Source organism: Eptatretus burgeri, chromosome 12 (assembly GCF_056783735.1).
Source record: "Eptatretus burgeri isolate ZD-2024b chromosome 12, Ebu_testis_v1, whole genome shotgun sequence".
Classification (NCBI taxonomy): domain Eukaryota; kingdom Metazoa; phylum Chordata; class Myxini; order Myxiniformes; family Myxinidae; genus Eptatretus; species Eptatretus burgeri.
In genome coordinates, this window is record NC_140972.1 from 30295759 (window position 1) to 30317871 (window position 22113).

The 22113-nt window shown below is 49.3% G+C and overlaps 1 long non-coding RNA gene across 4 annotated transcripts in view; it reads right to left on the bottom strand.

The window, feature by feature from the left end:
• Positions 1-2859: 2859 nt before the first annotated feature.
• LOC147015350 (uncharacterized) overlaps positions 2860-22113 on the bottom strand; it is a 49098-nt gene continuing 29844 nt past the window's right edge. For all 4 annotated transcript variants that reach the window (XR_015050297.1, XR_015050295.1, XR_015050296.1 and 1 more), the window contains 2 exons: positions 5552-5745; positions 2860-5302 (listed from right to left, as the gene is read on the bottom strand). This is a non-coding gene — a long non-coding RNA (uncharacterized LOC147015350). The remainder of the gene's footprint in view (positions 5303-5551; positions 5746-22113) is intronic.

The window sequence follows — 22113 nt, forward strand, 5'->3', positions numbered from 1 at the left end:
CCTTGCCCAGCACTGAGAGCAGCGTTGCCCCTCGGAAGTTGTTGTAGCCCTGGCGATCACCCTTCCCTTTCCAGAGAGGGACAACAAGACCCCTCTTCCAGTCAGTTGGGATGATGCCTGTGTTCCAGGCAGAGCATCGAACTGCATGCAATGACGTGAGTACAGTATTTCCACCAGCCTTGACAAGTTCATCATGGATGCCACAGATCCCAGGAGTTTTACCCCATTTCAACCGGTTCATCACAGTCTGTGTTTCCACAAACGAAGGTGGAACACACTTGATTGGAGGGTCAGCAAGAGGGATAGTAACACCTCTGACATCCAACTCGCCAGCTGGTGGATCAGCCTGGTACAGCTGCTCAAAGTAACTAGCCCAGCACGCCTTCACTTCGGACTCCTCTGTCAAGAGCCCAACACCCTCTGCTCTAACTGCAGTACAACGATGGACACAATGTGCGAACTCCCCTGAAAGCAGGATGAGAATCTCTTAACCAGAGGTGATGCTCTGCACCTTCACAGATTCCTCACACATAGGCATTCTTCTCCACACTTAGTGCACGAAGTTTTATGCCTCAACTCCCTGAACAGCTCAGCTCTGCCATTCAGCCGAGCCCTGCGACTCTGGTCAATGGTATCCAGTGCCCCTTGAGAGATAAAATTCTTCTTCACCCAATGGTGAGTTCCAAGACATCCAACCGGCAACATCAAGGATGGTGGTCTTAAAGGCACTCCACAACTGCTCAGAATTCTCCAAATCACCCAGACCCCCAAATCCCCACTCAGCTTGTTTAAAAACTTCTCAGCCACCCTCTTATCCTTGTCCTTGCCAACATCCAGCCGAGGCTGAGATTATACCATTCTCCTGGATTTAAGCTGCTACTTCAGAGTTGCTTCCACAAGCCTGTGGTCGGTATTGAGGAACTAAGCACCCCGGTTGACCATACAGTTCTGGATCATCCTCCAGCGACCATCAATGAGTGCATGGTTAATCTCCTTTGCCACACCACCAGCGTTGGAATACCAAGTCCAGCGATGAGCCTGTGCATACTGAAACCATGAAGCAGCCACCCTAAGTCCACGACTTCTTGCAAAGGCAAGGAACATAGTGCTATTCTGGTTCACAGTTCCAGACCCATGGGGACCAACACATATCTCATAACCATCCATATCAGTTCTAGTCAATGCATTGAAATCCCCCAAGACTAGACGAGTATCTTGTCTGGGGCATTGATCAACCACAGACTCGAGCATGACATAGAATGCGTCCTTTACGGTGAGATCACTCACCTCAGGCGGAGCATTAACAGAAACCAGGCAAATGACACCCAATGTGTGACGAATCCTTCGTCTCATAATGCGCTCATCAACTGGTGTTACCTGACTTTTTTTTGTATACCTTGTCGAGGCTCGTATGAGAGCTAACACACAACGCACATCAAGAGGGGGGGGCATGAGACAAGAGGGGTGGGAGTGGAGGGACAAAACAGTGGGGAACAGAGACATTTGGCGATGTGTGGAAGGGAGAGGGATGGGACGGGGAACATGGGGAATACAAGATGGACATTACAGGGACTTTCAGGAAGGAAAGCAGGGAATTTGAAGGAGGTGGGCTTGGGTGGATTATCGGGGGTAGAAAAGATCGAGGATTTGGATGGGGGATGATAAGAGGTGGTGGTGAACAGCTGTTTTGAAGGCCTGGAGGGAAGAATGGGAATGAATAGGGTGAGGGAGTTTATTCCAAAGGTGGGAAAAAAGAGGAATGAAAGAGTGAAGGTGAGCAGTGATTCGTGATTTTGGTAGTTTTACCAGAAGGGGGTTGTTGGCGGACCTTGAGCACCCTGCGGAAATGTGGTGGGGACAAATCACAGAGAGCAGGGGGGCGAGGCTGGAGAGGATACGGTAGAAGACAGATAGACCACCAACCAACCTTCGGTGATTGAGTGAGAGGCCCAAAGAGAGCCTCATTGCGGGAGATGCCAATGATCCGAAATGCCTTGGTTTCTACAGCGTGAAGCCGAGAAAGGTGGGAGGCAGGAGCACCAGCCCAGAGGGGAGAGCAGTACTCCATAAGGCTGCGGACAATAGCTTTGTAAGTGGTCAAGAGCTCAGGTGGGCCGAGGAAGGACCTTGCACGACGGAGGATTCCCAGTCGGCGACTGGCTTTGGAGGCGAGGTTTGAAATGTGGCTTTCCCAGGAAAGGTCATGGCAGATAGGATCCCAAGCCGCCACCCTAACCACTGAGACAACACCAGGCTACTCATGTCGATTGATGAAGCAGTTCAAGAGAAATAATTTTCTTAAGATTTTTGTTCAATCCAATATGGCTGCCAGACCATGTGACATTAATTATTTGTGAACACCCTGGTGTCCCCAAGATTTCGGGAACATGTGGGTGAAGTTTCCCCTCGATCTGTCAAGCCATTCTGGTGAAAATTATTTTCAAACATTTAAGGGTAAATCAAATATGGCTGCCCCATCATGACATATTACATCATAGGTGGATAACTTTTTGTTCCTAAATGGATAGGTGATCATACCTGTGAAGTTTTTTTGGCTCGATCTGTTCAGCCTTTTCAGGGAAGAAGATAAGGCTTTGATGTTTAAAAAAATCATGACTGCCGAACCACGTGACGGATGACATCATCAAAATTTTGGCTTTCCTGAGCTGAGTCGATCATGAGGTAGTGTAGGTGTCTGATGCAACAGTTTTGCCATCGTTTCTCGCTCATCTGTGGGCACGTTGGAATCGGCAAGAGCGAAAATAACCAATTGCGGTGTCAAATACCATAGGTGTTGATCACTCCTTCATATATACGTGAAAATGTAGATAACTATATGAAGTGAAGTGTGAACATTGATGCTTTTGAACTATGGAAATTTTAATTTGAAATGTCGCTACAGCCATGTATGTCATGCCATGGCCAATATTATTGATTATCGAGGCTGATAGGTACGCATACATGAATTCATATTAGAACATTCATTATGGCATTAGTATACTAGTAATTCGTGTATATACTGTACATGTTAAATAAATACATGTTTGACCTTCGAATATTTAATTGTTATTTTCTGATATCAATGAGGGCGAGAATATTCAAAATTCTTCTTCGGACTTGCAAGAACTACTTCTTATCGCGAGAGCATGACCCCCGCAGACGTCTCTGTGACAGATATACTGCATTTTAGAGCATATAAACGAATTCAGCACACCCAAAAACCGATAACTAGACATATTAGAACCCACATCGGAGAGAACAACTTTCCAGTGGCCAAAAATCGGCCATCTTGGACGCCATTTTGGATTTTTCCGCCATATTGGATGCCTGATGTCTCGTCCCCGACTGCGAGCAGACATAGCAATCATAATCTTCTACAAACATACACATATCAAGTAACATTAACGTATTTTAGTAGGTGTAGGAGTCGATTTCTGTGTCAAAACGCGAAAAGAGGCCGCCATTTTGGAAAAAAATGGCCGCCGGCGGCCATTTTTGGGAGGAAAATTCTAAAAATCGGCGAGTGGGGATTTTATCCATATTGAAAAGCTACGACGGGTAGCCAACTTGATTACCGCAAAAAAGTTGCAATATGAAACACCCTAATGGGGAGTACTTCACATTTGCCAAATTTCAATTTTTTCCTTGGAGCGGTTTCAGAGACACAGAGGTCCAAAGTTTTTCCTTTTTTCCAACATGCTGCCACACCACGTGACATGTGACATCATAATTATCATTAAATTATTTTATGTGAGTTGTTGCACCTATGGTGAAAATTTCCTGTCAACTGGCTAAGTGGTTGCAGAGAAAACAGAAAATTGGCATCGGACGGACGTATATACGTATTTATGTATGTACGGAAGGACGGACGGACGTACATACGTATTTATGTTTGTACGGACGGATGTACAACCCGAAAACATAATGCCACCTGCGACTTCGTTTGTGGAGGCACAAAAATTATTGTATCTGGATCCAGATCTCGAACTTCACCAAAATTTAATCGATTCTTCCTCGTCTCACACCCAAGCTGTCCTCCACGTTTCGTCCAAATCCGTCCATAACTGTTTGAGATATCCTGTTCCAAGAGACAAACAAACAGACACACAAACAAGCAGGGGTGAAAACATAACCTCCATTCACCCATGGTGGAAGTAATGATGTCACAATGTCTTTTCGGAGGCACAAGAAACGGTGGCACAAAGACCCTCTCGCTGAAAGAACCGCCTGGAGGTATGCACACTCACCTCTGAGCTGTCTCATCTGGGTTCAAATCTCGGCCCAGCTATAAACTATCATCTTGGTGTTTTATCAACGTGTGCACAGTCCCTCAGGTGAACATTAAACTGGGTGTTCCATCTGCCCGCATTAACTGCTGGACGTTAAAGATCCCAGGATGTCCTTCGTGAAGAGTAGATGAGCTATCACCGGCACCCTGAACAAATTTCAAACCCCTGCCCTGACTTCCTGTGTCGGAGTGGCGACCCATCCAGGATTGTAAGCTGAGCCAAGAAACTGCTTTGGTGGAACCAATGGTCTGCATAGAGCATGGTGCATGATGACATCAAGGTAACACTGAATTTTAAAACTTATTCTTCACTTCTTCTTCATCTTCACCAGGAAAAGTATCAGAGCACACACAGTGCAGGCAAGAAGGACAAAGTAAGATTGGAGTGTGGAGGTACACACGAGTTTCTAGTTTGACACACTTCCTGCCGCAGGCCTCATGAGTCATAAGCATAAATGTCATTCCACCATAACATCTGCTATTAAATTGATGTGATATTTGCATCTTCATGGCATACATGGCATGCAGTTTGCGAATTCACATCCTCAAATGTGACGAGTGCTCTTTGGTACAGCTGGCACAAATTGTTGGAAAAAAAAAAAGAAGAGGGGGGAGGTGAGGGGTGGTGCCTACATAAACAGAGGTTGTCTACACCCTGCCAACATCTACACACCACTTGTTTGTGCCATGGAACATGTGATGCCCAAAAGCATTTGCAGCGCAGGTGCCACAAGTAAGCAGAATGCGTTCTACTGTTTCGTCCGAAGTCAATGCAGAGTTTCTCCTGAAACTTCTACTTCCCACCTGCTCAAATATATTGACTATTTGTGGCTTCCATCACTGTCACGTGATCATGGAGAATAAGTCTCTGCCAGGCCAGCTGCATAGTATTTGGAAACTTCACTTGTGACAAAGATGCCACGGGTGATGTTGAGAAGGCTTCCTGGGCTTCTTGAATGCATTTTCATACCATCTCACCACAATGGAAACAGCATCTGTGGACTGTGGATTCATCTGTTAGGGGAGGTGGAAAACGAGAAAATACGCAGGAGGAAGTGGACATAAGGTGGGCAATAGAAGAGGATTGCATTGCGCATACAGGAGGTGGAGATTTTGTCAAGTGGTTCAAATCCCCATCTGATTTTTAGACCCTAATATGTACAGGGTGGTCACAATGTTTTGTCACCCCTTGTAAAAATTGACAATGCCCTTTTATCATATTAGCTGACAACACTGAAGGGTTCTACAAGTTATACCACATACATTTGCAGTACTCTTTTATTGCATATGATGTAAGCCTTAAGTGTCAAGTGGATGTGTTTGTGCTCCATCACTCATGACACTGAATCATTTTGTGCCGCATGTTCTGTGGGACATTTTCCGGAGCATTTGCGGGGTGATCCGATTAAAGGCAAGTCGCACTGCTTGCATGAGGTCATCAGTGGTATTCACTCAATCTGTAAAAAAGGAAAAAAAGAAACGAATTAGCACTCACAATTTTTACAAGGGGTGACAAGACATTGTGGCCTTCCTGTAGCTTGCTCACAACTGTTACCAATATCTGATGAAACATTAACATCAAAACTCAGAACTGGTATGCATGCCTTAAAACAATGCACACCTTTAAGTGCACACCAATACAGGTGCCTTTTGGTGCCTTACATAGAAACGGAGGCACAAAGACCCTCCTGCGTACCATTTCAGGTCCTTGGAGAGCACAAATCAAGATTAACATTCCACCCAAGGCATAAATAGCACGAGGCAGGTGAAACATCGAGAATGAGCTCCCACAAGAACGTTTGCCATTCATTTCTCCATGTTTACTTTACATATCATTCCTCATCTTTCAAAAGGAATTTGCTGCGACCAGACAGTGATACAACATGTATGTGTTGTACATGTGAACACAGGCAAACAAAAGATCAGCAAGCTCGCTGATATGTTCCACAAGCATTGTTAGCTCATTAATTCTACTGAATATAGAGCCTTCCTCCTGCCCCCACCAACCTCCTTTTCAACTACCCGAGGGTCCTGTCATGGAGGGAACAAAGGCTCAGCTCCAGTTTGTGGAGCTCGACAATGAAGGATTCACAATCTGTGTGTGTGTAAATGCCCTCGGCTTTCGGATCTAGTAAAAGCCCTATTGGCCTGATCATTTCTCCAGACTAATCGGTAAACTTGATCACTCTAGAATTATTCCTCCATTGGATTTTCACAAGAGAAATAGTGACGCATTTTAATACCAAGTAAGTGGTCAAGCCTCCTCCAGCCAACACCCAAGAACAAGGGAATAATTGTGTCCATTAAAAGTAGAAAAAAAGAAGAAGATTTAAGCATAATAACAACATTATAATTACACCACTATTTAGGTTTATTTTGTAATCTTCTCTCAATCATCTCAGAATGCAAGACATGTCGATATAGAGGGACCTTCAAATGAATGGGGTAGGATTGCTAAACTGTTATTTTCAGCTTCTGGGATATATATATATATATATATATATATATATATATATATATATATATATATATATATATATATATATATATATATATATATATGTATATATACATATGTATGTATATATATACATATGTATGTATATATTGTTGCGAATTCGCGCCCGCAGGCGTGCGAGCGGCCACATAACTCGAATCGCGGCACGTCGCCCACCGGACGGACAATTCCGTCGTGACCCTCTCGGACTAACGCCGGGAACTAGTCACGGGTGGGCCTTTCGGCCTCACCACGATCGTGCCAATCGGCCCCCCGCGTGGGATAGGGTTGTTCGCCAAATTCGACCTACCTAAGTACCCACACGGAGGGTAGACCGGGCGATCGCACCTCGCCGCAGGTCGACTTCGGACACGGGCCACTTTAAGCGACCCGTTCCGTACTATCGGGATAACCGAGCGGTGTTATCATCAACCTCGACGGTTCCGATTAATTATTGGGCGTATTTAGCCCACGACCAACCCTTTACGTGAAGTAAGATGGAGATTCAATGAAAGAAAAGACGAAGCGAAACGGGAAAAACAGTTCAACATAATTCACATTTATTCCGCGGCAAACGGAAAGCACACATATACAATTACAATTGTACACCAAAAGCAAATGTAAAAGAAACACAACAATTATGCACCAAAAGCAAATGCAACAAAAGAAACACAATGCAGATCTACTACCGACTACACGAGCACACGGCAACACTTACACAGTTTTACTTTACAGACGGCGCCGACAACACATATACTCCAAAGCAAAAGAAAAAGGGGCCACCCTCAACTAAAAGGGGGCAGACGGGCCTGGGGCCGAGACCGCGTCGAGCCTTCCCATCTGGTGATGAGCCGCAAAATGGCGGCGGCGCCCCGACTCCGCGCTCCTCCGCGGGCCTCGCTGGCACTGCCTGGAATGGGGTGGGAACGGGGCCCCCCTTTTCGCACTATCTCAGCGCGGGGGGGAGGGTAACGGGGGGGGGGGGGTTGTTGATGCTCTGGGGAAAGAGGATAGCTGGCTTGCTTGGGTCCCGCGACGAGCGACTCCACTGCGCCCTCGACCGCGTTCCCGGCTTCTCCTCTCTGCAGCTCCCCGACAGACTCCGAAGCCCGACAGACCGACTCTTCTCCAGACCCGTCTTGACTGCTGCTGCCACACTTCGCCGCCGCCACAACGCGCCCGAGCCCGAAACAGAAACTCTCTACTCCAACTCAAGCCCGAAACAGAAACTCTTCTCTCACTCGAGCCCGAAACAGAAACTCTTCTCTCTCTCTCTCGATTCGCCCCGCGCTCGGAGCTTTATAGTCAGCAGGAGAAACCATATGCAGATTTTCGGATCAGGATCGGCTCGGGGGCGGAGCCACGCTCGCCCATTGGACGGAGGAAAAGTGGGCGTGAATCATTCCTGATCCTCGAATTTGCATATATCGATTCTACTCCGACGCGCCTGGAGGCGGGGCCAAATCGCCCCGCGCTCGCTGATAGGACGGAACAGAAGTGGGCGTGTTCATTCCTGATCCGACTTCCCCGGAAAGGCCGCTTTTTGCACCCGCTGCTCGGCGCGCGCCCTGAACGAGTCCAGGATCGGTGCCCACAGGCAGTGCGGGAATGGTGGCAGAAGGAGGAGAGGTGAAGGTGGTGGAGGGTTTATTGTGGTGGTCCCTGGCCACGGTGACGCTTGGAATGGCGGTGATGCGATGATTGCGAGAGCGAGTTGTGACGGTAAAGGTCGTGGCTGTTGGCGTTGTTGTTGTGAAGCGATGTTGCGGTTGGTGGTTGTTGTGTGATGGCGGTTGAGACGTGGTTGGTTCAAAATAAAGATAGAACAGAAAAACGGCTATCTTGAAGGGTCGCAGCCCGAATGAATCACATTTATTCCCTCTAAACAACGGGTTTGGGCTAACTACACATATACTTACAGAGATATCTCACCTACGGGACCTGAATGGTGGTTTGCGAATTTCCTCAACCACAACACTACCCCCACCCCTTTTTACAGACTCGTCCCAAGTCGTCAAATTTTCGTGTGCCATCATGTGTAGTTCTCCCCTAGTACGTTTTACCTACAGATCCCTGAGTGCGACATTCATGGTATTCGTGTCCCCAAAATAAATAACCTGAGGGCTGAGTAACTACCTAAACAAACCCACTCACACGGACGACTTAAATAAAATTGCCGGCGCTAAGATATACATGCCGGGGGCGCACTCATATGTACAGTACATCTTAACCTTAACTTACAAATTTTACACTAAACCATGGCCCAGGATCAATGGACTCTGCAAAAAGAAAGCAGTTTGCAGGGAGCCAGGCTGCTCGCATGCAGTCTCTGGCTCCAACAATGCAGGTGACAGGGAACGTGGCCGGCTGCTCACACGCAGTCAAAGGCCTTCCCTTTTGAACTGAACCCAGTGAACCACAACGGTGCATGGGCTGCACAAACGCAGTCTCCGTGCCAGCTCAAGTGGCACACGCAATGAGCACAACGGATGGATGGATGGATGAATGGATGCAAACGCGGTGCAAGGGCCGCCACTGCAGGCCCGTGTTGTAGCTGCCAACAGGGCAGTTCTTGCAGCTTGCAAACTGTTGCCTTGATCGTGGCGCACATGGAAATGAACATGGGGGGGCAAAGCAAAATTGAACGGGGGCTGGTGAACAGGGGCAGTGGGCATGGCATGGCAAAGGTGAGCAGGCAACCAAAGCCTGCAGAACAGGGCCGCTGCAGGCAAACACAGCCGGCAGACGAACTGGCCGGCACAGGCCTTGAAGGACAGCAGCTGCAGACAATCCAGCCGGCACAGGCCTTGCAGCAAACAACAGCTGCCGATGAAGTAGGCCGGCAAAGGCCTTGCAGCAACGCAGCCAGCAGATGAAGCTGGCCAGCCTTTGCCGTTCAGTGGAGGTTGGTGGAGGGAGTGCGGTGGTGCTGGCCACTCGGAAGGCGGGCTCGGACCTACCCTACGGTCTCCCTCCCAACCTATCGCCTTTGTCTGTCACTGTCTATACCCACTCCCTTAATTTGTCAAACCCCAATTTAGCCCCAACTTATTTAATTTTTTTTCTCCCACTATAATTCGTCCCCTAACCCCCTTTATCGTCCTTGTTCGGCTAACCTATCGTCCTAGCCTACTCCCAACCCCTACGTTCCCTTCCCGGAGGGGAATAAGGGAGAGCTAGCATCCTGTGCCGAGGCCCAACTCAAGCCTCAGGATGGCCTCCCCAGACTTAAGCGATCTATAACACAAAGTGGGTCCAGCGGCCCACAACGAGAGCGAGGGGATGGATGGTGCGGAGGGGTACACTTCCTAATCTACCCTAACCATTTAACTGTTAAACTACCCCGGGGCTTTCAACAAGCGCCCCTCGCTTAAACTATTGGTTCTAACAACCCAGATTCCCGTCGCCTGTGTTGGTGTCCTCACAATTTTGGGCCTTGCCCCCCAATTTTCTTTCCGTGCCCTCACACGGTCTCATGGCTGGGACGCGTGGCTCCCTTTTGCAGGCACGACCCTCTGCCAATTCCCCTACGTTGGCACCCCCGGGCACTACACTGCCTCCGAGCCTACCAGCTCCCTAAACACCGGGGAGTGCCCCCCATGGCACCTCCCCTGAAATGCACACGTGGCAGGCTGGCTTCCCGGGCCCCTTTCCGAGGGTCACCCGTGCCCACAACACTGCCCACGCGGCTAATGGCGCCCCGGGCCCCGCACCAAGCGGACGCACCTGTGCCCACTACGCTATCCCGGTCCCCCATGGGCCCTTGGCCTACCACGGCCGACTAGCCTGGTGCCCGGGGTACCCACTCAGCGATACTCACCTTTCGCAGCCACGCTCCCAGCCCGTCAACAGGGCTCCTGCACCCCTCCAAACGGGTTTCGAGCCTACACTCCCACCAACAACAAAACAACCTCCATTTTTGTTAATTTGACGAACCCAGCTAACTCACTCTACACTGACCCCGGGGTCCCTTGGGCGGGAGTCACTCCTCCCCCCAATTGCTCATCACACCATGCATTCCCCATTCGCTCCACTCACACAGACCGGCTGGCCTCACTCACTCACCAAGCACATGCTTCCACTTCACTCACCAACTCTTCAACACACACACCACTGAACTCTGCCATCCTGCTAACTACATCTCCTAACTAACTCGTGCTCCCACGTCGTCCCTTAAACTACAGCACGTTCCTTTTAACACTACGTAGCTAAACTACGTCCCCTCTACACACTCACAAGTCTGTCACTGTCCTAAAATAATCCCATAAATCCATTTCCCAACCTAAATCTCATCTAAATCCCTCTACCTATTCCATTCCATGGGCCCCATGAGGACTTATCCCTGCCCCATGGAGCCAGTCTAGCTAAGCTAACCCTTCCCCCTAACTAGTTTCATCCTGTGCCCAGGCCAAGGGGATCATCCACCCCTTGCCTGGGGATACTGTTCACCCGAAAGGGAGGCTTGCTTTTTCTTTTTTTTATTGCGCAGCACTAGCGCGGTAACTCACAGCCTGCCCGTGCACCTGCCCATGCACGTCATGCAGCTGCACGTGTACCTCGTCCCTCCTTGGACGGTACCATCCGGCAGGGATACCCCTCCTGCCGGATTCCAACCCCACATGCAGTCATGACATCACCGTGCGCATAAAAAAAACAAAAGCCCCACGTCTCGAGGGGTTCCCCACGCGAACACATGTGCTCTGCCCATTGGAGTGTAACACACACGCCCGTGTGGAGAACCCGTCCGGTCCAAATCCGAAATCCTGCCTAAACTTTGTCCGTCGCGGGATCGGCAACATTCACCGCGCTCGTTTCCGGACCGGGACTTCACTCTCGCAAGTGAGCACGTGGGGGCCTCGTGTGTTGCATAGCACGGGCCTCGCGCTCGCTGCTGGGTGAACCCGGCGCGGTCCCCGAAACAGCTACAGCCGCTACCCGGCTTTTGTCCCTCACATGTCGCTGTCGTGGCCTCCATTCAACACACGCACTCCTGCGTGTCACGACGCGAACACTCCATTCCATTACAGTCACACCGGGAGACGCGGCTGCGTGCTCCCGCATGCCAACCGTCATCTCCCTCACATACCGCTCTCTCACACACACGGTCTCCCTTGCACTCAGCCGTTCACTCACACACCGTGCCTCGCACACGCGTGCCGTTTCTGGCGCACACACGGCTCCACTCACACACGCGGGGGCACTCGCCCGCGGTGTCTCATCCACCCATGGCCTGCTGGGGAGAACGCACTCCGGCACACTCGCCACCACACCACTCACCCACGGGGTCGCTCTCACACCTGGGGTCTCATCCACACACGGGGATGCACTCACACCTTGCACCACACACACAGGGACAACCACACTGGGGATTCGTGTCCCCACAAGGGTCTCCGGGGCCTCTATACCCCCAAGCTCTCCGTGCACCCATTCACAGCAGTCCTCCCCTCAACCTCGCAAAGCACGACCGAACCCACCTGGTCGTGACTCGCCTCAAGGGGGCATACTCCCTCCCCTCGTTCCTGGAGGAGGCCAACCCGCTGCTCGCACCGGGTCCCTACACGTTCCGCGAGCTCACCCCCATTATCCTCCACTACCTCCGTGTGTGTGTTCGTCTCTATCCCCGTCTTCATCGTGTAGTCTTCCCTCTATCGTTCCCATCTCCCGTGTCTCTGTACATTTATTCGTTTCTGTTGTCCCCTCATGTCTATTAGTCTCTGCTTCTTTCTGGGGTCTTTCCCTTATCTTTATGTATGTCAACCTTGCTTTCTCCTTAAGTCGCTCCCGTCCTTCCCTCTGTTTCACTCCTTGCTCTTTCACGATCTCCGCGTACCTCCTCCTTGCTTTCCGTCTTCATTGTTCTTTTCTCTCCCTCCCAATTACTTTCACCTCGTCTCTTGTCTCCCGTGTCTCTATACATTTTCTCTCCTTGTTCCTTATTTCTGTCTCTTCCTGGTTCCTTTTTCCTTCCCATCTGAGTCGTTCTTTCTCTCTGAGCCCCATTAGCTGTTCGTTCTCCCTCCGGAGCTCCTCAATCTCCGTTGACTCCAATCTCGCTCTCCGTTTTAGTTGTTCAATTTCACACTCATATAGTTGTTGTTTTCTCTCCCACTGTTCCTCCTGCTCTTTGTTTTCCAATCTCATTGTTTCTTTCAATTGGCTCATTTCCTTCCTGTGTTTCATTCGCTGTTCTCTCACTACTCTTCCTCGTTTCCTCTCCTGTCCTTCCTTCTCCAGTTTCCTGGTTTGCTTCATTTGGTTACTCTCCCTTTTGTGTTTCATTTGTTGCTGTCTCGTTACTCTTCCTCGTTTCCTCTCCTGTCCTTCCTTCTCCAGTTTCATGGTTTGCTTCATTTGGTTCATCTCCATTTTGTGTTTCATTCGCTGTTCTTTGTCTATCTCCTCGTACTCCAGCCTCGCCTTTTCTTTCAATTGGTCAACCTCGGCTTCATGTTCCTTTTGTTTTCTTTCCCATTGTTCCTCTCGTTCTTCACTCTCCAATCTCCATGTGTCCTTCAATCTCCTGATTTCTCCTTCCTGCTTCATTCCTTGCTCCTTCAACTTCTCCTCGTATTCCAACCTATTTTTTCCCTTTTGTCGTTCAGTTTCAAATTCATACTCTTTCAGTTTTTAATTCCACTGTCTCTCTTGTTCCTCGTTCTGCAATCTCATCGTTTCCTTTAATTGACGGATTTCTTTCACCTGTCTTATTCCTTGTTCTTTGTATTACCTATTCCACTGTCTTCCTTGTTCCTCATTCTGCAATCTCGTTATTTCTTTCAGTTGGCTGACTTCCTTCTCCTGTCTGATTCGTTCTTCCATCATTTCTCTTTCTTGCATCTCATTCTTTAATCTGGCCTTCGCTTCCAGCTGTTCGATCTGTACAGTGTGGTTTCTTAACGTTTCATTTTCCGTTGTCGTTCTTTCTTCTCTCACCATCCTCAACTCGTTTTGTAATTCCCTCTCTTTGTTTTGGTGTTTCTGTAACTCAGAAGCTTTCTTTTCCAATTCCTTTCCCATCTCCGCACACTCCGACTTTGCTTTGGCTTCTAATTGTTCGATCTGTACAGTGTGGTTCCTTAACGTTTCATTCTCTGTTGTCGTTTTTTCTTCTCTCACCATCCTCAACTCGTTTTGTAATTCCCTCTCTTTGTTTTGGTGTTTCTGTAACTCAGAAACTTTCTTTTCCAATTCCATTCTCATCTCCGTACACTCCGACTTTGCTTTGGCTTCTAATTGTTCAATCTGCTCAGTGTGGTTCCTTAACGTTTCATTCTCTGTTGTCGTTCTTTCTTCTCTCACCATCCTCAACTCGTTTTGTAATTCCCTCTCTTTGTTTTGGTGTTTCTGTAACTCAGAAACTTTCTTTTCCAATTCATTTCTCATCTCCGCACACTCCGACTTTGCTTTGGCTTCTAATTGTTCAATCTGCTCAGTGTGGTTCCTTAACGTTTCATTCTCTGTTGTCGTTCTTTCTTCTCTCATCATCCTCAACTCGTTTTGTAATTCCCTCTCTTTGTTTTGGTGTTTCTGTAACTCAGAAGCTTTCTTTTCCAATTCCTTTCTCAATTTGCGTGCTTCTTCACTCATTTCATCTCTTCTTTCCACCGCTTCCCTCCTCAATTCGTCCCTTTTTTTCCTGTATTCATTTAGTTTTTCCTGCCATTCCTTTCCCATTCTTATCTCCCCTTCCAGGATTTCTCTTTTAAACTGGCTTGCCCTTACCTCCCGCTTCAGTAGTTCCAATTCCCCAATCTTGTTTGCGTTTTTCCTTTTCGAGCTTTGTTTTCCTTTCTCCTTCCTCCCTCAATTCTCCCTGCAGTTCTTTGAACTGTTCTGACTTTTCCAGCAATTCCTCTGTCCTTTCCTCCAGCTGTCTCTCTCCTCTTTTTATCTTCCATTCTAGGCTTTCTCTTTCCTGATTGCCTGTTCTTATCTCTTCCTTCAATTGTTCCAACTCCCCATCGTGTTCAAATTTTTTCTCTTCCAACTGTATTTCCCTCACTCTCCCCTCCAGTTCTTTGAACCGCCTTGCTTCCTCCAATAATTTTTCCATTAATTGTTTTACTTCCAAGCCGTGCTCCTTTTGTTTCTTTTCAAGCTCGGTTTTCCATTCTTCCTCCCATTGTTTCCTTTCCTGGGAGATACCAATCTGCTGTTCCTCTATTCTTTTGTTCAGTTTGCTCTTCGCATATTTCCAACTGACGGGTATAAAACACGACCAAATTCTTTTTCCCACATAATTTGTCGACTCTATTGGCCAAGTCATGTTTTTGCCACCGAATTCGTTCCAGTAAATCGTCCAATCGCTACAGCCTGGTGTTGGCACAGTGGTTAGGGCAGCGGCTTGGAATCCAAAAGGTCCTGAGTTCAAGCCCCGTTGGGCCACTGAATAAATACACCAGGGGGTTGACTCAGCCTGTCATCCTTCCGAGGTCGGCGAAATGAGTACCAGTGTACTGGGCCGGTGTATACCCCGGTTAAAATAGGTGTACCATATCCCTGTGTCGTAAGAGGCGACCAGGGTTGCGTCAGGAAGGGCATCCGGTGTAAAACATGTGCCAAATCACTATGCGGATCATACGGATGATCCGCTGTGGCGACCCCTAAAGGGAGCAGCCGAAAGAAGAAGAAGAAGAAGAAATCGTCCAATCGCTGTGTCCCCCCCCCCCCCCCCCGTACACGTAATTTTTCTGAAGCGCGTCTGCGTGACTCGTCCACTCCACTTTGCACCTCCTCGATATATTCTTCATAACGCTTCACCTTTTCCAAGACATCCCCCAATTGTGCCTGAAGCCTGCCAATGCTCGCATAGTCATCCTGCCACACCTGCCATGGCACATGCCATGACCACGTGCCTTGAACCGGTGACTGGGAGCTCACGCCTCGTGCTGTGCCATTAATATCAGCCCGCTCCGTGCTGCGCTGAGGTGCGATCGCGCGACTCCGTTTGCCGGCAAAGTTCGTGCTCAAGCCGCTCCCACTGACCACAGTTAGTGGTGGGGTTATAATTATAAAAAGAACCGACCTGGGCCATGGATCCTACATGACTACACATACCTAATACCCCCGGCTCCCGCTCGCCTTGAGACGCCATCTTATTTCTCATAAAGGGTTAATTTATGTTCTCGTAAAGGGTTAATAAATGTTCGCCAAATTCGACCTACCTAAGTACCCACACGGAGGGTAGACCGGGCGATCGCACCTCGCCACAGGTCGACTTTGGACATGGGCCACTTTAAGCGACCCGTTCCGTACTATCGGGATAACCGAGCAGTGTTATCGTCAACCTCGACGGTTCCGATTAATTATTGGGCATATTTAGCCCACGACCAACCCTTTACGTGAAGTAAGATGGAGATTCAATCAAAGAAAAGACGAAGCGAAACGGGAAAAACAGTTCAACATAATTCACATTTATTCCGCGGAAAACAGAAAGCACACATGTACAATTACAATTGTGCACCAAAAGCAAATGTAAAAGAAACACAACAATTATGCACCAAAAGCAAATGCAACAAAAGAAACACAATGCAGATCTACTACCGACTACGCGAGCACACGGCAACACTTACACAGTTTTACTTTACAGACGGCGCCGACAACACATATACTCCAAAGCAAAAGAAAAAGGGCCACCCTCAACTACAAGGGGGCAGACGGGCCTGGGGCCGAGACCGCGTCAAGCCTACCCGTCTGGTGATGAGCCGCAAAATGGCGGCGGCGCCCCGACTCCGCGCTCCTCCGCGGGCTTCGCTGGCACTGCCTGGAATGGGGTGGGAACAGGGCCCCCCTTTTCGCACTATCTCAGCGTGGGGGGGAAACAGGGGGGGGGTTGTTGATGCTCTGGGGAAAGAGGATAGCCGGCTTGCTTGGGTCCCGCGACGAGCGACTCCACTGCGCCCTCGACCGCGTTCCCGGCTTCTCCTCTCTGCAGCTCCCCGACAGACTCCGAACCCCGACACACCGACTCTCCTCCAGACCCGTCTTGACTGCTGCTGCCACACTTCGCCGCCGCCACAACGCGCCCGAGCCCGAAACAGAAACTCTCTACTCCAACTCGAGCCCGAAACAGAAACTCTTCTCCAACTCGAGCCCGAAACAGAAACTCTTCTCTCACTCGAGCCCGAAACAGAAACTCTTCTCTCACTCGAGCCCGAAACAGAAACTCTTCTCTCACTCGAGCCCGAAACAGAAACTCTTCTCTCACTCGAGCCCGAAACAGAAACTCTTCTCTCACTCGAGCCCGAAACAGAAACTCTTCTCTCCAACTCGAGCCCGAAACAGAAACTCTTCTCTCCAACTCGAGCCGGAAACAGAAACTCTTCTCTCCAACTCGAGCCCGAAACAGAAACTCTTCTCTCTCTCTCTCTCGATTCGCCCCGCGCTCGGCGCTTTATAGTCAGCAGGAGAAACCATATGCAGATTTTCGGATCAGGATCGGCTCGGGGGCGGAGCCACGCTCGCCCATTGGACGGAGGAAAAGTGGGCATGAATCATTCCTGATCCTCGAATTTGCATATATCGATTCTACTCTGACGCGCCTGGAGGCGGGGCCAAATCGCCCTGCGCTCGCTGATAGGACGGAACAGAAGTGGGCGTGAATCATTCCTGATCCGACTTCCCCGGAAAGGCCGCTTTTTGCACCCGCTGCTCGGCGCACGCCCTGTACGAGTCCAGGATCGGTGCCCACAAGCAGTGCGGGAATGGCGGCAGAAGGAGGAGAGGTGAAGGTGGTGGAGGGTTTATTGTGGTGGTCCCTGGCCACGGTGACGCTTGGAATGGCGGTGATGCGATGATTGTGAGAGCGAGTTGTGACGGTAAAGGTCGTGGCTGTTGGCGTTGTTGTTGTTGTGAAGCGGCGTTGCGGTTGGTGGTTGTTGTGTGATGGCGGTTGAGAAGTGGTTGGTTCAAAATAAAGATAGAACAGAAAAACGGCTATCTTTAAGGGTCGCAGCCCGAATGAATCACATTTATTCCCTCTAAACAATGGGTTTGGGCTAACTACACATATACTTACAGAGATATCTCACCTACGGGACCTGAATGGTGGTTTGCGAATTTCCTCAACCACAACAATATATAAATATATATATATATATATATATATATATATATATATATATATATATATATATATATATATATCCGGGTGTGGTGGCGTGCGCCTGTAATCCGGCTACTCGGAGGCTTGGGTCGGAGGATCGGACCGTCGGAGAGGACGGGAACTCTGCTCTGCGCTGGGCTGTGCTATGAGAGGGTGTTGAGCAGCCTGGAATCATGGTGAAACCCAATCCTTATCCCTGTGTCGTAAGAAGCGACCAGAGTTGCGTCAGGAAGGGCATCCAGCGTAAAACCTATGCGAAATCAGTATGCGGATCAGAACGGATGATCCGCTGTGGCGACCCCGAACGGGAGCAGCTGAGCGAAGAAGATATATATATATATATATATATATATATATATATATATATATATATATATATATATATATATATATATATATATATATATATATATATATATATATATATTGTTGCGAATTCATGCCCGCCGGCGTGCGAGCGGCCACGTAACTCGAATCGCGGCACGTCACCCACCGGACGGACAATTCTGTCGTGACCCTCCCGGACTAACACCGGGAGCTAGTCACGGGTGGGCCTTTTGGCCTCACCACGATCGTGCCAATCGGCCCCCCGCATGGGATAGGGTTGTTCGCCAAATTCGACCTACCTAAGTACCCACGCGGAGGGTAGACCGGGCGATCGCACCTCGCCGCAGGTCGACTTCGGACACGGGCCACTTAAGCGACCCGTTCCGTACTGTCGGGATAACCGAGCGGTGTTATCGTCGGCCTCGACGGTTCCGATTAATTATCGGGCGTATTAAGCCCACTACCAACCCTTTACGTGAAGCAAGATGGAGATTCAATTAAAGAAAAGACGAAGCGAAACGGGAAAACAGTTCAACATGATGCACATTTATTCCGCGGCACACGGAAAGCACACATATACAATTACAACAATTATGCACCTAAAGCAATTGCTACAAAGGAAACACAACAATGCAGAGATACTACCGACTACGCGAGCACACGGCAACACGTAAACAGTTTTACTTTACAGACGGCGCCAACAACACATTTACTCAAAAGCAAAAGAAAAGGGCCACCCTCAAAGACAAGCGGGCAGACGGGGCCTGTGGGCCAATATTTGCGCGGGACCTGAAAGAGCGGTCAGGTCCGCGAGACCGGGTGGATCCTACCCGTGTCTTTGTGATGAGCCGCAAATGTGGCAGCGCGGCGGTGCCCCGACTTCGTGCTCCTTCACGGGTTTCGTTGGCACTGCTTGGAATGAGGTGGGAACGGGGCCCCCTTTTCGCACTATCTCAGCGCTGGGGGAAAAATTGGGGGGTGGGGGGGAATTGTTGATGCTCTGGGATAAGAGGATAGCTGGCTTGCTTGGGTCCCGCGATGAGCGATTCCACCGCGAGCTCGTCGCCGACCGCCGTCTTCCTTTCCTCGGACCCGAGATACTCGGTCTCTTCCCCCATTCTCCTCAGCTGACTGCAGCAAACCACCTGTACGCCCTCGCCTCCCGACTCCACTCCCCGCTCCTCCAAGGCTGACTCTGCGCTCAAACTTACTAGACCGCGCTCCAAGCTCCAGGCTTCCTCTCTCTGCAGCTCCCCGACAGACTCCGAACCCCAACAGACTGCCCAAATTCGCCCCGCGCTTGGCGCTTTATAGGCCGGCAGGAGAACCCATATGCAAATTTCTGGATCAGAACGAGCTCGGGGGTGGAGCCACGCTCGCCCATTGGACGGAGAAAAAGGGGCGTGAGTCTTCCCTGATCCTAGAATTTGCATATCTCGATTCGACACCGAGGCGCCTGGAGGCGGGGCCAAACCGCCCCGCGCTTGCTGATTGGACGGATCAGAAGTGGGCGTGTAGCATTCCTGATCCGAATTCTCCTCGGAAAGGCCGCATTTTGCACTCACGGCTCGGCGCGCATCTTTCACGAGCCCAGGACAGCCCGACACTCGGTGCTCACAAGTGGTGCGGGAATGGCTGCAGAAGGAGAGGTGAAGGTAGTGGAGGGTTTAAGGTGGTGGTTTATGGCCATGGTGCCGTTTGGAATGGCGGTGATGCGATGTTTGCGGGAGCGAGTTGTGAAGGTAAAGATCGTGGCTGTTGGCTTTGTTGTTGTTGTGAAGCGGCGTTGTGGTTGGTGGTTGTTGTGTGATGGCGGTTGAGACGTGGTTGGTTCAAAACAATGATAGAACAGAAAAAAAACGGCTATCTCAAAGGGTCGCAGCCGGAATGAATCACATTTATTCCCTCTAAACAACGGGTTTGGGGGCTAACTACACATGTACTTAGAGATATCTCACCTACGGGACCTGAATGGTGGTTTGCAAATTTCCTCAACCGCAACAATATATATATATATATATATATATATATATATATATATATATATATATATATATATATATATATATATATCAACTGTACATAGGTGCTGTATGTGTTGATTTTTGATGTACTATACTCCATTTACAGTGTGGTGGTGCTGCTGAAGCAGTTTCTTGGCATCGGTTATACTTCATGGTTTGCCATTACCATCCCATTGTTGTTTGTTCTGCTCTATCCTTTTAAATGCTGAGTATCAAGCAAGGAAGTAGCAAGTACCATTTTTAAGTGTTTGGTATGACTCGGTCAGGGTTTAAACCAATGACCTCACCAGATTCAGTGCGTACATTACACCACTGAGTCTGGTGTATCTATATCCGGTGGACATACATAATGATGATATATGTATATATATATATATATATATATATATATATATATATATATATATATATATATATATATATATATATATATATTGTTACGAATTCTGGCCCGTCCAGCGTGCGATCGGCCGCTTGACTCAAATGGCGGCCGCCTCGCCCACCGGAACGGACAATTCAGTCGTGACCCTCCGGGAACTACCGCCAGGAGCCAGTCACGGGTGGGGGTTTCACTTCACCACAACTCAGTACACATTCTACTCACGCAAAATAGGGTCCGATCGCCGAATGGTCGATTTACCTAAGTACTCGCGCGGATAGCGTACCGAGGAGTTGTACCACGCCACAGGTCGACTCCGGACATGAACCGCTTAAGCACCTCGTTCCGTACTGCAGGGTTAACCGAGCGGAGTTATCATCGACCTTGACAGTTCCGATTCATTACCAGGTGTTTTAAAACCAACGACAAATCCCTTACGTGATGCAAGATGGAACTTTCAACAAAGGAAAGGACGCAGCGAAACGGGGAACAATTGGACAAGCACACTTTATTACAGAAACACAGACAAGCACGTATTCACAGCCATACAGTGATGCACATATAAAAGCAAGGACATAATGAAGAGCTACAACCGAATATAATTATTACAACACGTAATCAGTTCTACTTTTCAAGACTGGCGCCACACACACATTCACACAAAACCCAAAAGAAAAGGAAGTCGCGATTTCCCTGAGCGCGTCGAGTCCTTGGCGACCGTAACTCCGAGTCCCTCCGGCGTGGTCCGCGAGCTCGTGCCGCGCGTCACTCATGTGGTCCGCTCGACAGCTCGGACGAACGAACAGAACCTCCGACCAGGGACGATCACCACAACTCTCCACAATTCCCCTTCAGGGACAAGGGAACAGGAAAGGGAACGACGTTCTCTTCGACCTTCATGTCCACGCCTTTTGTCAATTGCTTGAACGAACCAAGAGCCTCCTCGCACTCCACCGGGACAAGGGAACAACCAACCAATGACGACTCTTCACACCCACCCTTTTGTAGGGGCCGGCTCCGCCCTTTTGCCCCGCCCCATTTCTGTCTCCACCTCCCTTCGAGGCATTTCCAGAAAGCTCTCGAAGGGGGGCGTGCCCCCACTCTGACCGCCTCACGCCGTGCATCCACCAATTGCCGCACCCTCCCCTTCACACCAAGAGTGATGGGGGGATTCTGGTGGAAGCATCAAGCGGGGAAATTAGGTGGGAAAACCCCACAGGGGTTGTTGGTTTTTGTTCTTGCACGCGCCCGCACGGTGCTCGTTGAATGGAAAGTGACGAAGATGTGGTAGCGTAGTTGTGGAAGGTGGCGTCGTGTACTGAATGGCATGAGCGTGAGATGTTGGTGGTGGTGATGTTCGTTGTTGTTCTTGCACCAAATTAACAATAGCCAAAGAAAAACGGCTTACTGAAGCGTTGCAGCCTGAATGGATCACATATATTCCCTCAATACAACGGGTTTGGGCTCACTACACATGAACTTACCGATATATCT